Below are 7,597 nucleotides of genomic sequence, written 5' to 3'. Positions count from 1 at the left end.
ATTTTCAGATGTGTCGAAAATATAATCCTGGCTAATTATGATTTGACGCGTGGTGTGATGTTAACGACTTTTCCAACCCAATCTGCTCATAAAACGGTCCGGGTGGGGTGACAATCATAAATGTTAACTTGTTCAATATAGGACTAAGGATGGGAATTGATAAGATTTTGACGATTCCGATTCCGTTTTCGATTCTGTTTAACGATTCGATTCTTTATCAGTTCTCTTATCGATTCTTTTTGGGGGAAAAAGATGAATAAACATAGCCATTTAGTAAAGCGCCGTTTAGTGAGATACGGGTTTAACATTAACAGTTACAAACAGCACGTTTGACATAAAAGCAAACTGGAGAGAACGTGTGATGTAGCCGAGCAAAGACAGAGGAAGAACTGGTTGTCTTTCGTGTTTGTATACAGTAACAACGTGTCACTATTTAAAAGTTCATTGAAAATGACAAGAAGAGTTTGAAACTGCATAGTAGCTAGTTAGCAAATAAGCTAACAGTTAGCATGGCTTCTTCTATTTCTTCTTCTATCAATACTTATTTTTCTCATTATTTTTCAACAGTGTTGGTGCCCTATGGCATTATGCTGCCTCTCACAGGTCAGTTTTGGTACTGTATGACAGACATCTGGTTTGGAAGAGGACATCTTGAGTACTCCACACTTTGAGAGCAGTAAGCACACAATATTTCCTCGTCATGTGTGAGGGAAAAAAATCAGCTAAGGTGTTTAACATTAATATATGTGTAGCCCGCTTTATTGAATTTGATCTAGAAAAGAGGCTTGCGAATCGCAAGCGGCTGTTTGACTGCTGCAGTGTGCCAATTACTCATTTTTAACTCAGTCCTCAGGGATTCTGTGCTTTCAATATGCATCTCCATATTTAAAGCAAAAATACATTGCTGATAATTTGATTGACTCTGAAACTTTCAGGACGTATTGCGATCCTGTCAAAATGCAAACACGGATTGTTTGTCAGCCAGCTAGCACTACTGTAGAAATGTAGAAATCATAATGATAGATGGATGGATAGATGGACAAAAATACATTAATTGAAGGTAAATAAATAACATTTTAATGTCCAATGCCGTGAAATTGGATAATTTGTTATGGCAAACCTGATGATCTCATCGTCCTCATCGCTCTCTGACATCTTCAAGCTTATACAGTGGAACAAACTTAATTCCTTAACTGAAAGCAAAATGTTTGCAAAGCAAATGAATTGTTCCCATTCAAATTAATGGACATTGAATTAATCCATATTTGTTGGGAAATCTTGAACCGATTTTGTAACAGTTGATGTCTACCTGTAATTTTGTGTTTCACCAGTAGAAGGAGCTATTGTTCTCACTTATTCTAATTGATAGTTTAAAGTTGCAATATGGAACTTTTTTCCCCAAAATAACTTTACAATAAGCTTTTTATTTGACCGTTAATGACTGAAATGCCTTTTAGTTAGTAAATTAACACCTTAACTGTTCACACTGGGTACTCTGCAAGCCTCTGGCCAATATAGTTTTCAGACTGGATTCGGGTTCGAATTTCCCGCGCCCTCTCTGCGGCTGTGACGTAATGTGTGTGGTGTGTATGTGAAGAACGGTATGTGCAGTTTCATTTTTCGTCAGCAGGTGGCAGTAGCGATTGGAAATGGAATATTCTACATTCAGTAGCTTCAATATTATGTGCAACTAATTTTTTATGTGCATTGTTTTTATTTTCCTATTATCTTTGTGTCATTTGTAGGACTATATTGTTAGTAATAATTAGTTGCAAGTTAATTTAAAAGGGTAACATTTTACAATTTACACTTTTAGAGCACAATTTCCTGTTTTCCGCTAGTATAGCAAAACAGTATAAGTTGCAGACACTAAAGTAAAGCTAATTAAGTCAAGTAAGTACTCCTGTTTGTTCATAGCAGGCCAAAGTGGTATGTATATGTTTTATTCATATTTTATGTTTATGAATATTTTCTAACGCTGTTTATTTCATTGTACGCCATTTTGTTTGTCTACGGTGTGTCTGTGGTGTAAAAAGCTAAGTAAGCCCACAGCAAACATCAGTGCAGAGAACTCTTGTCTCCGGCATAGATTTATTCATGAACCGAGGTCCTGCCGTCTGGTCTTGGAAGGCCTTTTTTTTGCCCTCAGTTGTGCCTTGTCCCAACCTGCCAGTAATTTTGACACTTCCTAACCTTCGTTCCTGATGGCCCACTATGCATTGATCGTTATTGATGAATCAGGTCTTCCTATTTTGCTATACAAGGCTATTTTTCTTGAGGTGTGTCGCTTAAACAGAAATCCTTATGGCTTCCTGAGGGATCGCTACGCCGTTAGAAAGGACTGCCTGTTATCCTACCATCTGGCAAGCCAACTTCATACACACTGTAGGTATGAATTTATTTACACATTCACACACTGGCAGACATTCCGACACAAACGGAGCCACAAAAAATGCCCATAGAGAGTCAAGCACACATCCGCGCGCTCTCACGCCTCGCCTTCAGCAGTCACGCCTTTCTGTAGGAATCTCCTCTGGGTTCTGCGTCCAAGGTGAGCGCGCTGGCTGGCAGCTCCTGAGGAGTTGCTAGGAACAGATAGCTGAGCGAAGCTATTAAAATACGGGCAGGAATTTCCCTTATCTCGCCCACGGAGGCAGCTTGCGCCGCTTTGTGCCATTATGGAGATAAAATGCGCAGGGCTCGGAATAAGGGGGAGGCGGCGGGGAGGGCGAGGTTGGGTAGGGAAGGCGTTAGAACGTCAGATTTATGAAGCTAGGGAAGCTTAAGGTTATTAAATTGGAAGATTACTGGACTGCGAAATTGTTGAAGTTTTTACGAGAAGTTGGGGGATTTAACCCGTATTAAACAGCATAGCATGAGGAAACCCGTGATATACGTTATTCCTAATTCAGTTTTACCCCTTTGAAATGCTCTTTATTCCTTTTCTAAAGCTTCTCTGAAATCTTCGTTTCGAGGCCCAACCCCCCCACTCGTCCCCTTCTTAGCCGCATCCAAGCTAGCAGGCGTGCTAACATTCTCTGTAGCAATTAATGCTAATTTAACAACATGCTCAGAGGACTGATTCTATCATTTAGACATGCTCTGAATCAATGCAATGGTTTAATACAAGCACAAAATACTAAACAAAGCAGTAAATGCTCAGGTTAACAGATTATTTTAACAATTTATTTAGTTCTCGCTTCATTAAATTTGGCCACGGTGGATGGGCAGAAAAAGCTGACTTGGCCTAATTTTCATGTTAAGCTGTTCCACACGTTTGCATTTTACTAGCTTGACATATTAAGTTCATCGCACAACTTGCTTTTTTTGTGTGTGCTGAACAAACAAGTGAGTTGTCAGTTATACTTTGCACTTTTGTTAATTTATTACAAACAATCCTAACTCAGAGTGAGTTGTTTGCGTTTTGCTTTTATCTTAAATTCTGTCTTGCTTAGTGACTCTTCTGCCTTTTGTCAGAAAAAAACCCAAAACCTCTTTATTTAAATGTATATGGTTTCATAGAAAAGTTAGTGTTAAAGGTATAGCTATCGGCTACTTGGTGTCGGCATCAGTGAGTAAGTAAGAAAGCTTTATTTCGATAGCGCTTTTCACAGACAGAAATCACAAAGCGCTTCACAATGCCAAATAAATAAATGACAAAAAAAAAGAAAATGACGATAATCATTATAGACCTACTTTGATTTGAGTTTACATTACTGCATGACAGCAGAAAAAAAAAAAATCTGAGCTCTGACAAAAATGAAGTCAGACAACACAAGTTTACAAAAGTCATCAACAGATCAAGTTGCCACATAATCGTGTTTTGTTCCTACAAATGGATGCACAGATAACCTGAAGATATCAATGAAATTGACATTTGTGTTCCTGTGAGTTCTTTCCCTTCCCTTTTCCTATCACCGTACACATCAAACAAGTGCGAATTTGTCTCTCCCGTACACACAAACACACACAACACAGCGTACACTTTTCATCCCTCTGCAAAGGATTTAAAAGGGATGCATCACTTTCAGATCCACAACAACGCTTGTATGTACACATCTTCATTGTGATATATTTGAACGCTTTCTATTTCAGATGTTTACCCTTTTTCTTCCACTATTCGCAACACTAGACAGCACTTGACGCACGGTATCTCCTTTTTTCACAATACATTACAAGTGTTGCATAAGTCCAAGTTCCTTACAATGCTGCTTTTGATATTCCCCGACACGGGAGGCTCCAACCTCACTGCACTTCAATTCCCGCACTACAAACTAACGCGGCTCGGGATCTGCATTCTTAAAAAATTAATCAATTGGAGTTTCCTCGACTTCCAGTAATCATTTTTAAAACGCATAGTAGATCTTAAAAATAAATCTTTGTCACTAGTGACATTTTGATTTGAATTGGCTTTTATTGGCCCCTTCATGAAATACTAGTTTCACATCAGCAAAGTGTAGAATAGCAGCACACAAAACTGATCAAAGAATTAAAAATCAAACAAACAGGGACTAGGACTGAGCAGAATCCGTGTTACGTACATATCAACTTGTGTGTATTTTAAAGGGGGAAAAGTACGGATTGGAATACGGTGATACATAACAAAATATGGAAAAAGTACAGTATTGTGACTACTTTCTACTGTATGTGTGCTTTGACTGACGAGTGACCAGACCACGGTATAGTCTGCCTTTTGCCCAAAGTGGACCCTCAACAGGATTCGGCCGTAAAGAAAATGGATAGCTGGCTTGAGCCCGCATCACCCACTCGCAGTGGATGATAAATTTGATGGATGCGGCTTTAAAAAAGCTCTTTTAAAAAGTCTTCAATCTGGCTTCCTTGAAGCTGTAGATACCTTGCAAAAAGTTGTGGCAATTTATGAATGGCTACCTTCCTTTGCGTCGCAAAAGGAATTAAGACACTTCGTTCGTATGTCCTTTTAACAGTGACCTCTGATTAGAAACCTCCACAGAATAGTTTGTGCTTGAACTCTAGATTCTAAGAAATGCTGACTGTAGCACGCACAGGCTTGACTACCCTTTTTAAGTTTAAATATCAAATAACCATACAAAGTCAGAGAGACTTCTCAAGGAAATTGTCCCTGTGATCAAATGTCTTCACCGCATTTGTTTAGGGATTCCTGTTTCCATGTCGATAGGAAGTACATACTCATGCATGAACAGACTCGGAAAAGCTCACTTTTTCTTGTATTTCCTCCCCGCATCCAGTAAACAACGTAGAAATATCCTATTTATACATTAATGTATGTTGTTATAGCATTTATGGCACTTTAAACACACCTTTTAAAAAAGTATCCAAATATATTAAGAGAAAGGAAAAGTACTGGATAAGACCGGTGTAACAGTGTACCAAACCCTTTATTATTACAGTAAACAAATGTCGTTTTTCCAAAATAACAAATTTATCATCTCACAATATACAACAATCATCATGGCCAAAGATGTACATTATAAAATGAAACTACACCCACCACATTCTGTAGGATTAAAAAGCAGGATTACAGTGAATAACATAAAAATAAAAATAATAATAATAATGTTAAAAAAAATAATAATAATAGTAATAATAATAGTAATAATAATAGTAATAATAATAATACAAACAGCAAAAAATTGGCTTTGCTGAAATACAGTACTTCCGGTTTTGTTCTTCTTCTTTAAAATTTACACCGTCTCAAGCTACCGGTAAGTAATTGCCCCGCCATCTAATGGTTGAAAGTGGAACTGCATTGCACCCTGGCCCATTATATTCTGGTGGAGAGTTGCACCAAAATCGCTATTTTCTGTAAAATAAATAAATAAATAAATATGCAAACCTGGAATCTATAATGGTTCCCATCCCATTTAAACAGAAGACGTCTGCAACAATATCCGAAGTGTGTGTTTGCGCGCGTGCGCGTAAGCCAAGTCGATGCACAGCTGGCCGCCCTCTTTGAAAGATCAGGAGACCTTGAGCGTGTTTCACGCGTACTTTGTACTTGTATTCTGCTCACCCTCTTCTTCTCTTCACCTAATTTGCACAATTTCCCTCCATCCATCTTGGAGTGCGGTGAGAAGCAACACATACCCCCAGCTGTGATCTGAGGCTTGCGCAACTTTTTCCTCCGCCAGCCAGCAAACTTATTTGTCTGCATATATTTGTGTGTTTATGCATCTTCATTGATGTGGCCGCGCCGGTGAAAATATTTCACAAATGTTAATGTGTGGTTGTGTTTTACAGAGTGGCAATAATAAATTAGTTCACTGTGGTCATCGACTATTCAGTTTGTCGTGCTGCTCATGGAAGCACTTGAATGGAATCCTTTTAATGGCTGTAAAGAGTCAAGAGCTGCTTGACCAACGAGTTGAATGAGGCATGTACATTGGATAGTTATATCATCTCATACTTAGTGTGTTTTTGTGTGTATTAGTGGTGCTTTACAACTTAGTGACCCAACTTAGGTTTTTGTTTTTTAAGATACAATTGGCTTTTTTTTTTCACTGACTTGCGATCTAAAGCTTGATTCTTGCACTCTATGATGTCAGTAAACGTAAATGAACTCGTTTCACAATAAGCAGCATTTTGAGTGAACATTTCATCAAAAAAGAGGCTTCAAACAGCTCCATGCCACTCCTACTTATGTTCTCAAACTAAACATTAAAATTACACGTTGTGTTTTTTTAACCTACTAAACTCTTTTGCCATAAGATCAGCCCGCTAGCTAAATGCTAACATATAATAATTGTATTATTTATTCTGTTTGTCTCTTTTATGTTATTTTATGGACCTTCTTTGAGTCTGAAATAAAGATTGATTGATTAATACAAAATACCATTAGCATTGACAGTTGCTGTTTTAAAACTCTTTAAGCAATGGGCATATTTGAACATAAACATTACAGAACAATACTCACATGCATTTCTTTTATCCCTATGAAAAATGACTAATATTATCAAAAGTTGTTGAGGTAAAAGAAAAAAAGAAACTATTCTTCTTCATTTGTGTCTGCGTGACAGTACTGCCTCCCGGTGGCCAAGATGAGAACACCAATAGGAGGTTGAAGCATAAACTTTTAAAATCCTTTACCTTCTACTTAATGATATTAATATTCTATGTTGATATAAAGTATATTGTTGTAGTTATTTTTGTCCTTATTACTGTAAATTATTTGGGGGAAAGTGTGGCTGAAATGGATTAACGGGGGTGGGGGGGCTGGGCTGGGGGGTCCGTATACTGTATATCTGAAAACATATGGAAGCATCCCAAGAGGCGACTTGAAATGAACTCAAGGCGTCTTCATAACAAATTGTTGATGATAATTAACTGAAAGGCAGAATACAATCATTATGGCTAACTAATGACTTTGGTAGGACACCCAGGCAGGGATGGCGCCCGGCGTACGCTCTGTGCTGGGGAAGCTGCCTGCATGTCATTTATTTCCTGCAGTATCTGCTTCCAGCACACTCATGCGTGGCAGCCAACGGGCTCCTTCTGTTCCTTTATCATGCGCGCTGATATTCACGCAGTGGAGTGCAAAGGGAGTAAACATACACACACAATTTCACACAAAGAAGATGAGAGGTAAAAAAAATAAAAA

Source organism: Leptonotus elevatus, chromosome 11, assembly GCF_054856555.1.
Source record: "Leptonotus elevatus isolate MCC_2025b chromosome 11, RoL_Lele_1.0, whole genome shotgun sequence".
NCBI lineage: Eukaryota > Metazoa > Chordata > Actinopteri > Syngnathiformes > Syngnathidae > Leptonotus > Leptonotus elevatus.
This window is presented reverse-complemented; position numbering follows the sequence as displayed.